This window comes from Balaenoptera borealis (assembly GCF_965194805.1).
Source record: "Balaenoptera borealis genome assembly, chromosome: 9".
Taxonomy (NCBI): domain Eukaryota; kingdom Metazoa; phylum Chordata; class Mammalia; order Artiodactyla; family Balaenopteridae; genus Balaenoptera; species Balaenoptera borealis.
In genome coordinates, this window is record NC_138873.1 from 31,840,808 (window position 1) to 31,859,429 (window position 18,622).

The window sequence follows — 18,622 nt, forward strand, 5'->3', positions numbered from 1 at the left end:
ACATTATGTTTTATAAATTATGCCTACATTTATGTTATTATATTGCATTAACATTTTAAAGGGGTTTCATCACAGGTAGATCAAGGTTCTGTAGGCCCTAAACCTTATATAACTTTAGGGATTCTTTAAAAAAAATAATAAAATTATGCATATAGTTTCAAGGCCTGTGTAGTTTCGAGGACTAATTTCATTGTAAATCTGCCTTTAAGTTCGTAATAGTATTGTCTTGTAATATTCCCAGGTCTTCTTTACCAGAACGGCTTTCTGGTCAAACTTCCCCTGTATAGTAGCTAACATACCTTATTAAGTTTTACTTGGCTGCTTAGCATTGGGGGCGTTAAGTAAGTTAACTCACGTGTGGGATTGCGAACAATGCCTGGCACATAAAGCACATAGTAAATGTTAGCTTTTATTATTTTTATTATTCCCTGGCAGGACCTTAGCAAGTAACTTATCTTCCGGACTCTTACTTTTCTCTTTGATGTAATGAAGATAACACTTGCCCTGCCTTTTTCATAAAGTTCCTGTGAGGATCAAATGATAAAATATGTTAATGTGCTTTGTTCACTGAAAATATCATACGCACGGAAGGTATTGTAACTGAGGTTTGATTTGACATTGTTAATTTTAGAAAAGGCTCTGTTTAGGAAAGAAAAGAAGACTTTGGCCGAGGTGCGAGGGGGCATAAGGAGAAGAGGTACATGTGTGCCAGATGCTAGAGGCAATGACTTGGACAGCCCGTTTGACATGCTAAGGTTCAGAAAAGAAGAAATAAGTAGAATCTGAAAGAAGACCATCTAATTATACAAAAGAACGGGGAGGTATCGTTTGTGTGCGTATGTGTGTCTTTCCACAGTCGGCCTGAACCTAGGTTTCCAGCCTTCAGCCGCATCCTGCTTTGCAATCCAGGCTCCCAGGCCCCCGCCTGGAGATCCTACCCACACTTTGGGTTCAGCATAAAAGCCCCTCCTCCAGTGGGCTTCCCCAAACCCTCCCGTCCCTCCCACAGGAAGAATAAACGGTTCCCTGTCACTGCTCTCTCTGTGAAAGCACTTCTTCCACTCTAGACTGAGGAGAATCTAGTTTTCCCTATTTCTGTATCAACAGGGCCTAGCCTGGGGTAAAAGTTTAGTCAATGGATTCACTTTGAAGAAATAACTTTTGAAAGTTGATAAAAGGGCATTTAAGATCGGGATTCGCGGGTCACAAAGGCTTGCACACAGGCATCAGCACTCATTATCCAGAGCAGCTCCGAGGGCGAGACGCGTCCTTCCTGCGCACGGTACCCGGCCAGGGGGCGCGGCGAATCCCTCGGGAAGGGTCGCCCGGGCTGGTGCGGAGGCGTGGCCTGGGCACAGGGGGCGTGTCTCAGCCCGCGGGGGTTTCCGCACCCGGTGCGCGTCCGGCGGGGGCGCGGGAGGGGCTTCCGCCGCGAGGGGGCGGGGCTGGCGCGCGGAGTCCTCTGACGGCCTCAGCCAGGGAATTTCAATTTGAAACCTACGGGAGGGAGGAGGCGGGTGCTGCGGCCGGCGGCTGGCGCTGAAGCTGGACGGGTCCCCGCGGCGAGCGAGCTCCTGAGTACGGCGTCCGGGTAAGGAGGTGTGCGGAGCTGTGGAATGGCGGGCCCGGGGCGGGGTATCCCGGGCCGAGCGTCTGGTCCCTGCGTCTCGGATTTTTCCTGAGGCTGCAGCTGGGAAGCTGATCCCGGGCAGGAAGCGGTGGCGGGACGGTTCCACCAGGAGGGGGAGGGCGGCCGGCTTTGGGGTTTTCTGCGAGTCCCTGTCTCCTCTCCTACTCGTTCCCGCCCCGCGGACCGGGTCCTGTTGTTGCTCCAGGCCGGATCTCTGCTTCCCCGCTCCACTGCGGTCCCCCACTTCTCCCTTCTCGGGAGCCGGGGCCGCGTCTCGTCGGCGCCGGGAGAGGTGGGGGCCTGGTGAGAACTGCGCCGGCCCCGCGGGGGTGCGGTGGGCTCAGGGTCACGCGTCCCGGGCCCCGCGGAGCGGCTGCAGGAGGGATCCGGCTCCATCCTGGGCGCGGGCCGCGGCGCGCGAGCCTGTCCCAGTTCGGAGCGGCCGTCCTCCTTCGACTCCTGGCGATGAGCGCGGGGGCTCGGGGTACGCGGCGGCGGCGTCGCCCTTCTGGAGGATAATTTTGGGAGACGAAACGTAGGCGAGGACGTCGCGCGTCCCTCGGCCGGCCCCGCGCGTGGGCGCTGCGTGGAGCCGGGCGAGGGCTGCGTCAGCCCCAAGCACGGTGCGTGTCCGCCGCCGCCGCCGCTCGCTCTGTCCCGCAGGACGGGCGCGACCTGGCCGGTACGGAGAGAAGCGCAAGTTTTGCTCTCTGATCCTTGCAGTCCCGGCACACAGGCCATCTCACCACCCATGGCTTATTTTTCTCCTCTAGATTTGAGGGCAGAGGGTTGGGAGGGTTGTTAGTTGAGCTGCAGGGGAAGGACCAGGAGGAGAACAGAACAGAAAGAGCAGCGTTGGAATCGGAGTCTAAATCTCCAGCCCCAGACGCTGCCTGTGGCAGCCGGGATGTCTGCTGGAAGCCGTCGGTCATCATGCTTCCCGAGATCGCTCATCTCCCTTGAGGTCAGGTTTTTTGGTGAAGTGAGACGAACTCTCGCCTAGAGTCTATTATTTGGGGGGGGGGGGTGTCTCTTTGTGGAGCCCTCCCTAATTGACCTAGGACGCCTTAAATTGCATTCCTTGTCACCACCACCGCTGCCCGTTTTTAAGAGCCCTGGTGCGGTGCGAGGGAAGGTAGAACCTAGAGGACCTGTGGATATATTTTCTCTTTTCTGAATCACATCTTTGCCTCAGTTTTCTGAACTTCTCGCATCTGAAATGGCACGTGTATGCTAGACGTCTTGTTCTTGTTACTGTTATTTAACCTTTTTTTAAAAATGAATCTTAACAGTTTTTCCTTTATTCTTCCGTTTTATTCAGTGACCTTTTAATTTTTTCCCTTGTTTTTTTTCTTCTCACCGGAATCTATTATTTCTGTATCCTCTATTTATAGTACTGTATTGAGAATTAGAATTTTAACCCGTGTCCTATCACATTTCCCATTGGATTTAGGACTTGAGGGAAACTGAGTCAATTTCTTGGCCACAGGAGCTGGGATTTAGAATTCTCAGTCTTTGAACAGGTTTTACTGGGAAACGAATAGCACTTGATCCTATTCAGTTTCTGTTGGGAGGGCTCTTAGCTGTGAGAAATCACTGGATTGCTATTGCAGCCACTGATGGGGCAGCATTGCAATGCAGTCTTGGATTGTGATAAGGGCCAACTCAATACATCCGTCAGGCTGACACAGCTTTTAAAGAGTTAGGCTGTGTCACCTGTCAGAGTTCCAGGGATCAGTCCTAAAATTCAATTTGAGAATCACCATCAAACCTCAGATATCTACTTCATAGAGGTTATTGGAGAACTGTACAAGTGGTAATGGCTTGGAACAATGGCGTGGATTTAGGGCTAATTTAATCTTATCCTGTCTTCCTCACTTCTTGGGCAGAATTCCCACTGAAGTCAGTAGTGGTCTTGTGTGCAGAAGGACTGCTGAGAACAAGAGGCTGCTCATTTAGATTAGCGGGAGGGGACAGTTTCTTTCCTTTTGAAACATCCCTCTTTAAGAAAGACCTAGTCATAACAGTGCTTTAATCTCTTATCTCTAGTCAAAGTAGTTAGACCTTCCAGAGAAAATATGTGGATGAGTTGAGCCCCCAACTTCAGATTCTTGATACCTAAATTGAATGGGGATTGCCTAAAACGGTAAAAAGTGATAAAAAATATCATTTAACGAATTTCAGTAAAATTATTACTAACTTCAGTAAAAAATCTAAATTGCTATAGAATATTCTCAACTGGGCCCGTATATTAAACTGGGTAAATATACAACTGGGTATGTATATTAAAATCTGAAACTTAATTCCAAGTAGAAAGAAGCAGATTTGCAGATTTAGGGGACAAATCTGAAGAGGGCTCACCCCAAAATAACTATGGAAATATAAAACAAGAGAATTCAGATAGCCCTTGCTGTATTTGGAGAGGTAGCTTTTAGTACAGTTTGTGTGTGTACAGGCTTTAGTGACTGTCTGGGCTCATCATTAGATTTGGAGGTTTCTAAGTTAGTTTTGTGCTGATCTGAGTTGGTGAGCTTGTTAGGTCCTTTGCTTCTTAACTAACGGTTTTGTGGTTTACCCTTTCCAAATTACCAGTTCGAAAGGATTGAGTTTAGAAAACCTATCCAGTCACCAGATCTTAAAAATAGATTTTTAAAAATCTGAACCGTGTCCACGTGGACTTCCCAACCACTTGCTTTCAACTAAAAATACTTGCAAAGATGACAAAGCAGTCTTCAACCAGAATATTTATTGGTAAAATTACTCTGTAATTTAGTAATATTGTATAGTTATGTTTAAGGTCGGGTTTTGCCCTGAATCACCACTCTCATATAACTGACTAGAGAACTACAAAGGTTCTATCTTTGCCGCTTTATTTAGGAATGTGGAGTTTATATTGCATATAGCAGAATGCTAAATATTTTTGAAGATTTGCTTTTGTTTCTGTTTCCACAGGAAAGTATGGGCCTTTTTCTTTGTTTTTTGAACTGAAGTAGCCTGTTTAAGCGCTATGTGTGGCCTTTTTGGAAAAGTATGAATTACTAGTATTTTTATAAGGCAATAAAATAGTTTGTAGGGATCAATACTGCTGAGAATCAAATTTTGCATTTCTAAAAGTCTGTATTGTTTACTTGGGGAAAACAAAGGAAATATGGGGGAAATACCTCCCTACCCCACCTTTATTTAGAAATATTTCCAGTGGTCTTGTTTGTTTTTTTCAGATTCAGAATTACTGTACCTAACAACTGGGTACCCTTACACATTTAAAAGCCTCAAGTAAATGTTTATGCTGGCTTCAGTAGTCAGCAAATACTAGCCAAACACTAATTTACTGCCCTTTTATAGAATCTTGGAATCTCAGGGCTGGACCTTTAGGAGTCAGCAAATCCACTCTCAGCCCTTTCGCCCTCCCCCCAACACACAAACATTTCCAGCCTCTTTGGAAGGCCTGAATTAATAGAAGATTTGTATATGATTCCCCCACAGATTCCAGACAGAGCATTCTTTGGGAATGCCATTTTTTGGCACAAACCAGCAACCTGATAGTCATAAGATTTCTATCATTACTCTGACTGAGCAGTGCCCCAAACTAAAATCTAAAATGGAGTTAATGCCTGCTATCATTAACTGGAGGGGAATGGCCTCCAAGTGTAAATACTACAGTTATTTAGATGTTACAGGTAAGCCAAAAAGGAAAGAAAGAAAGAAATTTAAAAAAAATCAATTTATTTATTTTATTTTTGGCTGCGTTGGGTCTTTGTTGCTGCGCACGGGCTTTCTCTAGTTGCGGCGAGCTGGGGGGCTACTCTTTGTTGTGGTGTGCGGGCTTCTCATTGCAGTGGCTTCTCTTGTTGCGGAGCACGGGCTCTAAGCGCGCCGGCTTCAGTAGTTGTGGCACGTGGGCTCAGTAGTTGTGGCTTGTGGGCTCTAGAGTGCAGGCTCAGTAGTTGTGGCGCACGGGCTTAGATGCTCCGTGGCATGTGGGATCTTCCTGGACCAGAGCTCGAACCCGTGTCCCCTGCATTGGCAAGTAGATTCTTAACCACTGCACCACCAGGGAAGTCCCAGAAATCATTTTTAATATCAGATAGAAATAACTGAGATAGTGATAACTAATGCTTTTTTTTTAGTTTTTTCTATAAAGTACGTGTATTTTGTACGAGAGAGGGAATACATATGTAGAGTTATGTGAAGTACCTATAACATTATGTGTACTTAATAAATTTGATGAATCAATTCGTTGAAACTTTATATAATATATTGGAGGCGCTTTTAATTAGGATTCTTTGAAAGTTGGAGTTAACTTTGTAGAACCTGGTACTGTTTCATGTAGAAATGTCACATAGGTTATATTTCATAGAGGTGATTTGCTTTTCTTACTCTTGGGTATTGTTTCCCCTTGTTTTGTGGTTGGCTTGATATATGTGGGTTTATTAGATGCATGTTTTTCATGTCTAGAAGGGTAGATAATCTATATTTCCCTAAATATCTAGTTTTGGAGATAACATTGATTTTAATGAGAATTTTAGTGGTTTTCTCATTTTTTAAAGTGATGTCACTTTCCCTTTAGTATAGGGTAAACCTCAGGTGGCTTATGGGTGCATTCATACTGCTTCTGCTTTTTTTCAAAGATTGAATTTGGACTAATTTCATATTCTTAGTTACTTTTAAAGTAGAAATATATTTTCATATCACACATATGTCTTTGCATTTTTTTTTTTTTTTTTTTTTACTTTAGTGTTATTAGAGCCGTAAAGGTCTAAATTCATTATAGATTGCCTCACAAATAATCTTTATGGTAATATGGGATTTATTTGAGAAATAAGAATTATCTTTTTATTTGCTCTGAGAACTATCATAAGTAAGGTTTGCTTTAGGTAGCCAAGCTGACACTTCACATATGTGACTAAATTGAACGTCATGGGGATGGTTTCAGTTCTTTCCAGGTTAAGAACCAGAGGGCATGGAAAGAGTTCTAAAGTGATTTTGTCACTTGTTCATCTGTAGGACCGTGTTGTCTGGGTCAGGTAGGAAGTTCATTGTATTTAAACTAAATCATTCATGCTTTTACCAAAAAGCCAGTTTCCTCTTGCTTTTCTCTTTTTATGGCCTATTTATCTACCTTCATGAAAGAATTTTCAAATACTTAAAGACTTATGTTACCCTCTAATTTCCAAGAAAATCGTGATTTTAAAAACTTTTCACGTAAGTCTGATTACCAAGTCTCTAATCATTTTTTCCAAGCCCTGAATTCAGGTTTCCAGACCTCCTGATGAGATTTGCAGCTGGACCTACCATCATGATAACAGCAGTTCTGAATTTAATCATATTTTTGAGTTTCCTATATTCTATCAATATATGTACACATCCCAGTATCCTGAAGATACTAAATGAATATGTAGTTTAAACTTCGCCATAATTCTTAGGTCTTTTCCTTTTTTCTAAATAGTCTACTTGTTTTTCACCCTTGATTCATCCGCCTAGGGTACCAGAAGGGAGGGTGAAAATCATTTAGTTTAGATTTTTGACCTTGAGGTGGGAAGTGTGGGGTTAGTGGGAAAGGTGTTGCCCAGGGTGGCCTCAGGGGTTCATGAACTGACTGAGACTGTTAAGTAAAGTGGGGTGTGTGTGTGTGTGTGTGTGTGTGTGTGTGTGTGTGTGAGTGTGTGAGAGAGAGAGAGAGAGAGAGATTTGGGGGAGCAGAGTTTGAAAAACAAAACGTTGAAAACTGCTGATGTAACTTCTATTCTTAATTTTTGAGATTAGAGAATCGAAGTCTTACGAGATTTTCTGTTTTTTTTTTCATGTTACCCCATTGCACTTTCATGCCCCCACTATTGTGCTTATTTCCTTTCAATTCTTTTAGTTGTCCGATTTTAGCCAGTTGTCAAGGTTAAACTGAATTCTGATATAAGATTGGCCTCGTATTTTCTTACCTTGAACTTAATGAATGTGTCTTTATTTCCTCACAAATTTCTTTGATGGAAATATTAATTAGAAGGGATCAGTAACAGGTGCACATTGTGGTGCTGGTTAGAATGCCGCTTATGCCAGTGGAGCCTTGGGTAAATTATTTCTCAAGGCCTCAGTTTCCTTATCTTCACTGTGGGGGTGAACAATCATAACCTACCTCAGAAAGTTACATGAGGAGTAAATGAGCTAGTGCTTATAAAATGCTTCATGCAGTGCCTGGCTTCTGTGAAAATTGTTAGGTTAAGAAAAGACTTAGTGGGTTGCTTGTGAAAATGTGGTAAGCAGTTTTTTTTTTTGCAGTGGTCAGGAATAATTATCTGGGTGGAAGTAGAGTCTTTGATATGAAACTGTAATTTCCTATGGTGATCACAAGTTAAAACCACTTTTTAACAATTTCAATATGGTATCTCTAGAATTTTTTGAACTATCCACTGCTTTTGGCAGTACTCAGAAAAGCATATAGATGGCAAAACTGTTTGGATCTAATTTCAGCATCACAGAGAGGTGGTAGTCTTTTTTGTTATGTTGCCTGAGGTAGCTGATTCGGAGTGTAAAACTTGTATGCATATGCTATATTATAACTTCCTCTCTCTACAGCTTCAGTGAACTTGCTGCAAGAAGGCTGTTAGTGGAATTTTTATTGATAGTGTTTAAGTCTCTGCATGTGACATTAAAGTGTGACCTTTTCACATCCAGCACATCTTTTTGTACCTGAAATAGATCTGCGGACATATTTTTCCCCTAACACAGTGTTTTAATTTTAAATTAGTTGACAACATTAAGAAATCAGGAGGTTTCACAGAAATATCTTTCTTTTAGGTTTCTCTGGGAAAATTGGAGGACCTTGGCAACACTGGGCCCACGCTCCTCTGTTACAGCGCTGAGGAGTTCCTGCCCCATCTCACACAGGTCGTCTTCTTACTTTGCCGAAGTCCCGCCCATTTCCTTTTGGCTTACCGCTGGACCTTTTCATGCATTTGCGTTAGATATATGGCCCCTCTAGACTATCCAGTTTGCATCTCTTTTACTAAATACCAATTTGGAAGATGCAAAAAGGACTCGATCTATATGACCTTCAAGAAGGTGTTCCTGGCAGTGGGGCTTTTCTACCTCTAGGGCCAGCAGTCATTTCCCACCTCTCCCTTTGTGAAGGCTGACCTCTGGGTCACTGTCAGTCATGGTTTCTGGAGCCCAGCATGCAGTAGGCCCTCGGTCACACGTGGAAAGAATGCTCTTTCTAGTTTCCTCCCAGACTTTGTGACTCCTTCTCAAAACAGATTGCCTGGTTCTCTGAAGCCTAGTGTTACACTACTGCAGCCCATAGCTGTACCTTATTTGTATGTTATTTGGATTTTTTAGATGAGCTTTTTTTCATTTCATCTTTTAATATTTTAGTATGTATCTCTAGAAGGTAACTCTTTTGTAAACATGATTGGAATACCACCATCACACTAAAAATTCCTTAACATCATCAAATATTCAGTTGTTGATATTTAAATCTCCAATTACCTCAAGTATCAATTTTTGAAAAAGTTTGTTTGAATCCAGATCCAGTTAAGATTTACATGTTATAATTGGTTGTTGTATCTTTTTTTTTTTTTAACTTTTTATTTAATATTGGAGTATAGTTGGTTAACAATGTTGTGTTAGTTTCAGGTGTACAGCAAAGTGATTCAGTTATACATATACATGTAACTATTCTTTTTCAAATTCTTTTCCCGTTTAGGTTGTTTGGTTGGTGTTTCTTTAAAGACTGATATGCTCTAGTTTCCTCTTCATCTCTTATTTTTCCTTGCAGTAGTTTGTATGTTGAAGAAACTTGATTAGTTGTTCGGTTTGGTTTTTCACAGTCTGAATTTTGCTGATTTCAATCCTCTAGTGTAGTTAACCTGTTCTTCTGTCCTCTGTATTAGTAGTTGGAGCTAGAAAATTGGTCTAATTCAATTTATTTTCTTTCTGTTTTTCTTTTCTTCCTTTTTTTTTTTTTTTTTCTTTTGTAACATTCCTCCATGATTTAGGCTTCTATTTGACACTACTTGCTTGCTTTCAATCCAGGCTTCATCCTGGCTTCAGGTGCTGTCCCATTAGCTTCTTTGTCTTCTTTTTAACCTGTGCTGGACAAGTGCATTTTATGCTAGTGACTCAGCTTTGTTCTAGGTTCCATTGTATGTAATGTGATAAGGCCAGAAGCATTGATAATAAACAGGTGAAAAAGGAAGAAAAGTAACATTTGGAGCACAGATGATAAGTCAGCTACTGTAGTTGGTGCTTTATATATTATATGTTAATATCCCCAATCCTTCTTACAGCAACACCTTGAAGTAGCTGGTACGCTCATTTTACAGATGAAAAACTGAGGCTTAAAACCAGAATAATTTGCTCAAGGGCACCCAGCTTGTGTGCTGCTAAAACTTCTGTTTCTTCTGCAGGGGAGGGTGAATTATTGCTTTTAATTGTTTGATGCTGTTACTCTGTAGAACTTGAAGATTTTAGGAATTTGTTGGCATCTACAGTATCTGACTTAACAAAAGATAAGCTTTCTTTCCTAACTGGTTTCTGCCTCCTAGTTTCTTTTGTAAAGGTGTGATTGTGAAGCAGAGTACTACTGTTAGTTGTGTGATTCTTGAATCAAGCTGGAGTGGCGAGTACCCTTCATCTTGTTTTTCACGTTAATGTAGTGTTTCCAGGCTGATGTTTCAATGTAAGAAAAATGTCCCAGGGTATAAAACACATCAAAATAAAATGTGTGCCTCCTTCCCTTTCAGTTTTTTTCTTTCAAGCAGTTTTACACTTTTTGCTACTTCATTTACAGTGCAAATAGCATTCCCCAGGGTGCTAGTATATGATTTAGAAAGTCAGGTAATAGTGTAGGCATTATAAGGAAAAGCAGCAGACCCCTGCCTTTCATGTCCCTTCATGGCAGATTTCTGCTCCTCAGAGGCAACCGCTTTCAGTTCTTTTGGTTTTATTATCTGTGTGTTTTGTTTAAAACCACGATATTCTTGCTTTTTTGCTTTTTCTATTCTAGACGGTAATAGCTGTTGACTTTCTACCTGGGTTGGGGTTAGCCTCCTTTACAGACTCCCTCTTCCTGTGCACAGATGCACACTCTTCTCTCCTTCCACAGCACATATAGGCAACAGCTGAGCTGTGTATAGTGCTTTGATTGCATATACTTTCTTTTACAACTTTTTGTTTTATCCTGAAGTCTATTGCCAATTTTTTTCTTCATTTGTATAGTTTTCTTAGTACCTACCCTAAATTTAGCTCTAAACTTTGTTGAAAACTATATGGCAAACCATTTTCTTTTTTTTATTAAGGACATCCTTCCTGGACTGGTTATTTCTAGAACTGCTGTGCAGCTGTATTCTGGGAATTGCCCTTTTCCTCTCTTCCTGGGCTCTCGGGTGCCTGGGCTTCGTGTCTCTTTCTTATCTCTTACTTTACGTGAGTGCATCCTCCAGTAGTTTCCCAAGAAAGTGCAAGTGGAAGGCGAATTTCTTGAGACCTTGCATGTCTGAAAGCAACTTTTTCACTCTTAAAATGCCTCTTTGTACTCTCAGTTTGAGTGCATTTATAGTTTGGCTGGGTATAGAATTCTAAGTTAGTGGTTCCTGTCCCTCTGAATTTTGAAGGCGTTGCTCCATTGTATTTTCACATCCCACTGTTCTGTTGAGAAGACTGACTCGATTCTCATTTCTGATTCTGTGTATGTAGCTAGTTTGTTTTCTTTAGAAGTTTTCAGGATTTTATCTTTGAACTTGGTGTTTTGAATTTCATGATGGTGTGCCATGGTATGGGAGTCTTTCACTCATTGCGCTGAGCACTCAGTGGGCTGTTTCAGCTTGGAAACTCTTGTCTTTCAGAAATATTCCACTATGATAATGACTCCCTCTATGTTCTCTGTTCTTTCTGGAACTTCTGTTAATTTGGATGTTGAATTTCCTGCTGTGACTTCAGGTTTGTTTGACTTCAGCTTTTTTCTCTCTGATGTCATCCCTTTGTCCTTTTGTTCCCTCTTTTCGGGAAATTTCTTCAATGTTTTCTTCTAATCTCTCTACTGAACTTTTGTGCTTTCCTATTTTTGAAGCTGCTCCTAGGCTACTGAATTTTCTTTTTGATAATGTCCTTTTCTTGTTTCATGTATATAGTTTCTCCTGTCCTGCCCATCTTGATGTACCCCTGTGCTTGCTTTCTCTCTGTCTGGAATGCTCTTCCCTCAGATACCTACATAGCTTACTCCCTTAACTCCTTCAGAGCTTTGCTTCCGTGATCATTTATTTGAAAGTACAGCCCTGCTCCCACCCCTACCCCAGGGTGCCCTAAATCCCTTCCTTGTCTCTTCTTACTTGTGCAGTGTGTATTGCTGAAATCTGATACCCTTATATTTTACTTTTTGTTTATTGACTCTCCCCTCTCTGGAATGTAAGCTGCATGAAGGCAAATCTTTTTGTGTATTTTGTTCAGTATTTCTAGTACCTAGAACAGTGCCTGGTGCAGAGTAGGCACTTGGTAAATATTTGTTGACTGAGTGACTGGACCTCCCTGTTTTCTGTATAGAACCTCACCTTTGCCCTCTGAGCACAGAGCCTTTCTTTTTCAAGTGCTGTAGAGTGAACATCCTGTCTTCTGGCTGCCAAGTTTTGATGAGGGTATGGGTGTGGGTGTGGTTTAAACGTTACTTGTCCTTATTTCCAACAGGTCCCTGTCTTCAACTTGCTCTCCCATCTCAATCCTCAGAGGTTTCTGGAACTTCCAGTTCCTAAGGCTCTCAAGCCTTCTCCAACAATCACATTGTTTTTGGTAGGTCCCCACCAAGATAGCAATGCAAGTTTAGGCTTCCTCTGCTCTGCTAAGTCAGTTACTTTGTACATCTGTTCTCCATCTTCTAAAATTCTGTTGATATATCTCATCTGCTGGGCTGTCCCCTCTCTTTTTTTTTTTTTTTTGTGAGTTTGTACCTTTTTTTCTTTAATTTTCTTTCTGTCATTTTAGTGTGCTTTTGGGAACAAGCAGAAATTAACTCATGTTCAACCCACTGGATTTAGGGTTTTAAACTGATAAAAATAAATTTCCAAGATTATTGTGGTACTCACATTTGGTAAAAACTGCAGCCATAATAAAATTGTCCTTTTTCTCATGCCAAATGCTGAGTCAAACTTTAGCAGTATATAGAGAGAGACAGAAAAGTCAGGCGGTTGAGTTAACATCTAGGGTGGATGGGAGTGGGTGACTGATATGTGACTGAATAAGAAAGTGCTTCTTAGGAAGAGCTCAGAAAATGTATTATATTTTTTTCTTGTGATATTTCAAGGATTAGTTCAGTACACACACTTAAAAATTTTATATACTTGAACTATATTTAAAAATACACAATAAAAACAAATTTGGTGAATGTGTATCAGAAATGGCAACCTTATTTTAGAGTTTACTGAGTATCTTAGTTTGTCTGTCTTTAGACTGACTCATGATTGGCATACATAAATTTGAATATCCTTTGACTATTTGAATATTCTTTGGTTATTAGAGGAACCTTTGAGCTCATGTGGGTTCTGCTAAATAGTTTAAGGGTGAAAAATTTCATTACTAGAGCATAAATAGAGAGTGGGATTTACACTAATGTAAAGATACACACATTAGCAATTTTTGTGTATGAGTTTTGGGGAAAGTGAAACAAAAACGGAAGGTCTGAATAAGACAGTGGCTGTGAGGTCTGAGAAGCTCTAGGAAGATCCCAAGCCTCCTGAGTGCATGTGATTAGTGTCGGTTAAGTTGCCGAGTGGGTTTTAGGGATTTATTAATTCAAATACTCTATTCATTAATGTAGAAGATGTTATAGACAAATAGATCAGGACAGTAGTATCTCCCCAAAATGTGGTGGTATGTTAAAATGATTTGAGGTGGTGTACAGATGAATCTTTTTCTTTTAATGATTAAATACATGTGCATCAGAAAAATATCCAAGTACTTCAAAACTATGATTACGTTGATATTACTTAGTATAAGGCTAAAGTAGGTATTTTAAAGTGAGTTGATTTAAGGATAAGTATTACTAAATAATAATACAGTAACTGTTTGGATTTGGCAAAATTATAAAGTAGGTCTGATTACTAAAGTCTGAGAAACTTGGGGCAGGTTTAAAATAAGATTTCTCCTAATAGATAACAGCATAAAACTGTATATGCTGACTGTGGCATAGACTTCTAAGTTTTCTTTTTTAGAAATTAACACTGTTTTTATTTTTAAAGTTTATTTTTTGGTATTCTTTTCAAAATAAGTCCTCAGAACATCTTCTCATTCGATTCTTTTTTTTTTTTTTTAAAGAAATTCACGGTCTTTTATTTATTTATTTATTTATTTATGACTGTGTTGAGTCTTCGTTTCTGTGCGAGGGCTTTCTCTAGTTGCGGCAAGTGGGGACCACTCTTCATCGCGGTGCGCAGGCCTCTCACCATCGCGGCCTCTCTTGTTGCGGAGCACGGCTCCAGACGCGCAGGCTCAGTAATTGTGGCTCACGGGCCTAGTTGCTCCGCGGCATGTGGGATCTTCCCAGACCAGGGCTGGAACCCGTGTCCCCTGCATTGGCAGGCAGATTCTCAACCACTGCGCCACCAGGGAAGCCCTCTCATTCGATTCTTAAACCAATTTTGTACCAGAGTTCTGACAGGTAAGCAAAGTGAGTTAGGAAGGGGTTAAACTTACTCAAAGCCATTCAGCAATTTAGTAATGGAGCTTCAGGCACGGCCAGGGTCTCCCTGTGTCCAGAGTTGTTCCCTCTACTGTGTCCTCTTTTGATTTTAATGGACTTGCCAATTGAAGTTTTCTTGGAGAATTTAGGAAGCCTGCCAAGTTTTATAGCTGGGAGGGCTGTCCTGTAGCTTTTATATATTTGTATCTTGAACCCTGAAGGTAGACAGAGCTAGGTCTTCCAAAAATAGTTCAATAAATGTGTCAACATTTTCAAATACTATTGAAAAAACAAGGAAGTGGAAGTCCTATGGGATTATTGGAAAACGGTGCCAAATGCTTTCACAAGTATTTGAAAAGCAAATGTGGCTCTGTGGTCATATGCTAGATAATATTTAGCCTTCATTTTGGATCCCATTTTTATATGATAATCTTTTACTTTTCCCCAGTACTCTCTGTTTAATTGCAGACTCTGGGAGAAAAGCTGCTAAATGAACATTTTTCTTGAAAAGTTTTCTTTAATTTACTTCTCTTAGGGAGAAAAAGGCAAACTTCTGTTTTCTTAATAAAATGAATACAAATTGTGTATGGGAAAGATTAGAGTGACAAGTAATGAGTGGGGTCTGTCCACTGACAAAGGAATCAAGAGTTTATCCACGGGCTTGTAACAGGAACTGTTTTTGGATCTTGGCCATGAAAATCAACATCAATAAAGACTGCGTCTTAATTTCCTTAATGCTAAGATTGTCTGTTGTAAATTATGCACATAAGGGAAGGTGAATACATTCTTCCTTCCGAGATCTCTCACCACCCCGAACAGAAAGATAAAGGTGCAGGGAAGATATTCTTCACTCGTGCAGCTCTGCAGTGCAGGGCTGTCGCTGTGGGCAGCATGTGTAGTGCATATGTGGCTCCAGCTTGTCTCCTAATTGAGGCCAGTTCACTTTCATCCTCAGTGCTGCCAGCTTAAATGGGAAGACTCGAGGGTGGAATCTAGAGCATTCTATAGATCTGTGATCTGTGTGTTACTTGCTCTGTGCAGCACACATGTAGCAATGAAGGATAATATGGCTCTTTTTTTTTTTTCTCCCCTCCCCAGTATGGCTCTTTTTTAAAGGACCTTCTTTTTTGTTGTTCTTGTTAGGTTTTTTTAAGCCATGTTTTTACTGTATCTGATTATCTACCGAAGTGTTTTTTTGGAGAAAGAATGTACCATTGTCAGCTATAGAAAAGTATTTTTCTTTTTTAAACTTTTTATTATGGAAACAATTAAAAATATTCAGAAGTAGAGAGGATAGTAGTGTAATGGACCTCGTGTAGCCTCACTCAGCTTTGACAATTACTAGGACACGGCCAATCTTATTGATACACCCCACCCCCATGATTTTGAAGCAAATTCCAGATAATTTCATTTCATATAATTTCATTTGTAAGTAGGTAAGATTCTACCCCGCCATTGGCATGTGATCTCCAAAATAAAGTTCATGTTCATTACTGATTTTGTAGAATTACAGAAATTAGTTCGTTTATGGCACATTCAGTTGTGTTTTGGGGATAAATATCTGAATATTGTTTTGATCAGTGAGAGCAATTTCATCTAAGTTTTAATCAGTGAAAGCAGTTTCATCTAAAGGCAGCACTGTGGACTTAAAGGAAATGCTTTAGCCAGTTCTCAAAGGCCTAATTTCTAAACCAAATCTGAACTGACTTTCAAATTCTAGTATATTCTCAAGTTAATGTTGATGTTCTATGAATTGTTTTTCCATGGCTCCTGCCTATGTTAATACTAGATTTTAATGTTCTTTTTTTAATTTTTACATTTTGTTTATTTATTTACTTGAAATATAGCTGATTTACAATGTTATGTTTTAGGTGTAGAGCAAAGTGATTCAGCGATTTTAATGTTTTTAGATTTTTCTTTTTTCTTTCCCTCTCTCACTCCTTCTCTCCTTCTCTGTCTCTTTCATTCTTTTGCTTAGCATAGCTTAGTGGCAATATGTTGGAACCTGACCAAGTGAAGCATTTTTTTTTTTTGCTGACTGAAATTTAATGGGACTACGCAGTTATGAAATCACAGCAACCTGCCATGTGTATAGTTCTGTGTGGCTGTACAGAGGGGAAAGTATATGCCTTAAACATTCGTCATTGGACTTCTCTGGTGGCGCAGTGGTTAAAAGAATCCACCTGCCAATGCAGGGGACATAGGTTCGAGCCCTGGTCTGGGAAGATCCCACATGCCGCGGAGCAGCTAAGCCCGCGAGCCACAACTACTGAAGCTCGCGCGCCTAGAGCCCGTGCTCTGCAACAAGAGAAGCCACTGCAATGAGAAGCCCGCACACCGCAACGAAGAGTAGCCCCCGCTCACCGTAACTAAAGAAAGCCTGCATGCGGCAATGAAGACCCAACACAGCCAAAAATAAATAAATAAAATAAATTAGTTAAAAAAAAATTAAAAACTTAAAAAAAAATTCATCATATACTAGTTGAGAAATCATACTAGAACGCTGGCATAATAGACAAAGCTGACACTTAATAGTTGAAGTGCTTTTCCTAATTAACAGGCATGCTTTTTATGTTGGAGATAGTTTGCTTTATATTTTAATTTGATTTTTTAATCAAAACGTAGTTTAATGTATTTTTTGTAAAGACATCACATATTGAATTAGAAAATATTGATAACAATAGAAAACATTTCCTGAATACTTAATATGTGTCAGACACTATTCTATAGGCACTTTTACATATATTTATTCATTTAATCCTCACAGTAACCCTGGGTGGTAGGTACTGTTATTCTAGGTTTGCCTCATAAGAAAACTGAGGCACCACAAGATTAAGTAACTTGCTCAAGGTCACTCAACTAGTTAATGGCAAAGCGGGGATTTGAACCCAGGCCATTTGAGCCTGTAGTCATAACTACTTTCCTATATTATACCTGAGAATATGTAAATTCCTCTTCGTACCATGTTTGTACTTGCATTTCCCTCCCCAGGAACCATTTTGAACCAGAGCCAATGCTACACTATCGTATGAGGGTATAATTTGATCACTGGGTGGGTATTTTTCATTGAGAAACTTGAAAGCTGTGTTAATGAGATTCTACTCATGTTCCTTTACTGGCTTTAGTTATGAAGGAGAAGAGGGGAAAAGTGGAAGCAAGTGGAAAGTAAAGTGGTAACCGCTGAAGTGTCTTCCTCCCGCCCACCCTCAAAGGAGCATTGAGCCCATCTGGATTGTTGACAGGTCACAAAGGAGCTTTTGAAGCCAGTACTTCAGAGTACCACTGAATCTTCAGTTGAGTACCTTGAAATACCAGGTATATTGTTGGAACATTGGTCATCGCTGGTCTGTCCTAAAATGTGTAGACTTTTGTGGGAGTTTGTCCTGGGTCTACAGTGACTGGAATTTTAACAAACCAGGTACCTGATACTCTCCCCCCCTTTTTTTTCTGAAAGGAGTGGAGGGTAGAAAAAAAATTGTTCTAGCCCCAAGTTTCAGTCCCAGTTCACCAATTACTAAGCGTGACATTGAGCAAGTGATGTTGCTTCTTGTGTCTGTTTTTCTCTTAAGTGGTTCAGTTGCCCTGACATAAGTCCAAATCCATTTAAGATGTTGTCTGTGGCTCATCCATTTGTCTCTGTTTATGGAGAAGGTAATTGCCTTTCCTTATAGGAAAAACATAGACAAAGAACTTTGGCAAAACATTTGATAATGTTTTCATGGTGTCTTTATGGCAGCATTGGGAAAAAACTGTTTAGTGGAGGGAATCTGTGGTGGTATTTGTTACTGAAATTTTAACCTTTGTCATCTTCTATCCAAAATTTTTTTGCCAGTAATTTTTATGATGACAGACAAGGACTGCTGATCAGATTTACAGATTTCATGGACGTTTGTAGGGAAACCAAATAAGGCTTGTACAGATTGTCTTGTGAGCTACAAAATAGGTTGAAATAAGATGAAAGTTGTTGGAAATAAAAGTTAAGTCTATTTAATTGTAAGGTCTTTGAAAGAGTTCTGAAACTGGGTAGTCTTGGCCTTCTTTTCAATGTGAAGTTTTATTAAAAAGTAGTAGATGCCTTTTTATTCCTTTTATTGACTTCTGGTCTCACAACTCCAGTGGAATTGTTCTTTTCCAGGTAATAGATGGCTCTATTGTCAAGTCTATTGAACACATTTTCCCCTATATTATTTTTGACATTAGTGACCAACCATATTGTCTTTGAAATTCTCTCTTGACACGTTAGAGCTCTTTTTCTATATTCCTTCTGTTCTTTGCAGGCTTCTTTTCCTCTGACTATCCCTTCAGTTTTTTTTTCTGTTTCCCAGGGTTCTCAG

General features: G+C 40.5%; 1 protein-coding gene across 20 annotated transcripts in view; it reads left to right on the forward strand.

The window, feature by feature from the left end:
* Positions 1-1,436: 1,436 nt before the first annotated feature.
* The window catches only part of EPB41L2 (erythrocyte membrane protein band 4.1 like 2), a 213,622-nt gene continuing 196,436 nt past the window's right edge, over positions 1,437-18,622 (forward strand). For 10 of the 20 annotated variants that reach the window (XR_014248769.1, XM_082406340.1, XM_082406346.1 and 7 more), the window contains exon 1: positions 1,437-1,591. The gene's annotated coding sequence lies outside the window, so the exon portion shown is untranslated. Of the gene's footprint in view, positions 1,592-1,908; positions 1,934-1,980; positions 2,254-2,437; positions 2,595-8,419; positions 8,510-18,622 lie in introns of those variants that run through there. The other 10 variants (XM_082406356.1, XM_082406359.1, XM_082406350.1 and 7 more) reach the window with 8 other exon arrangements.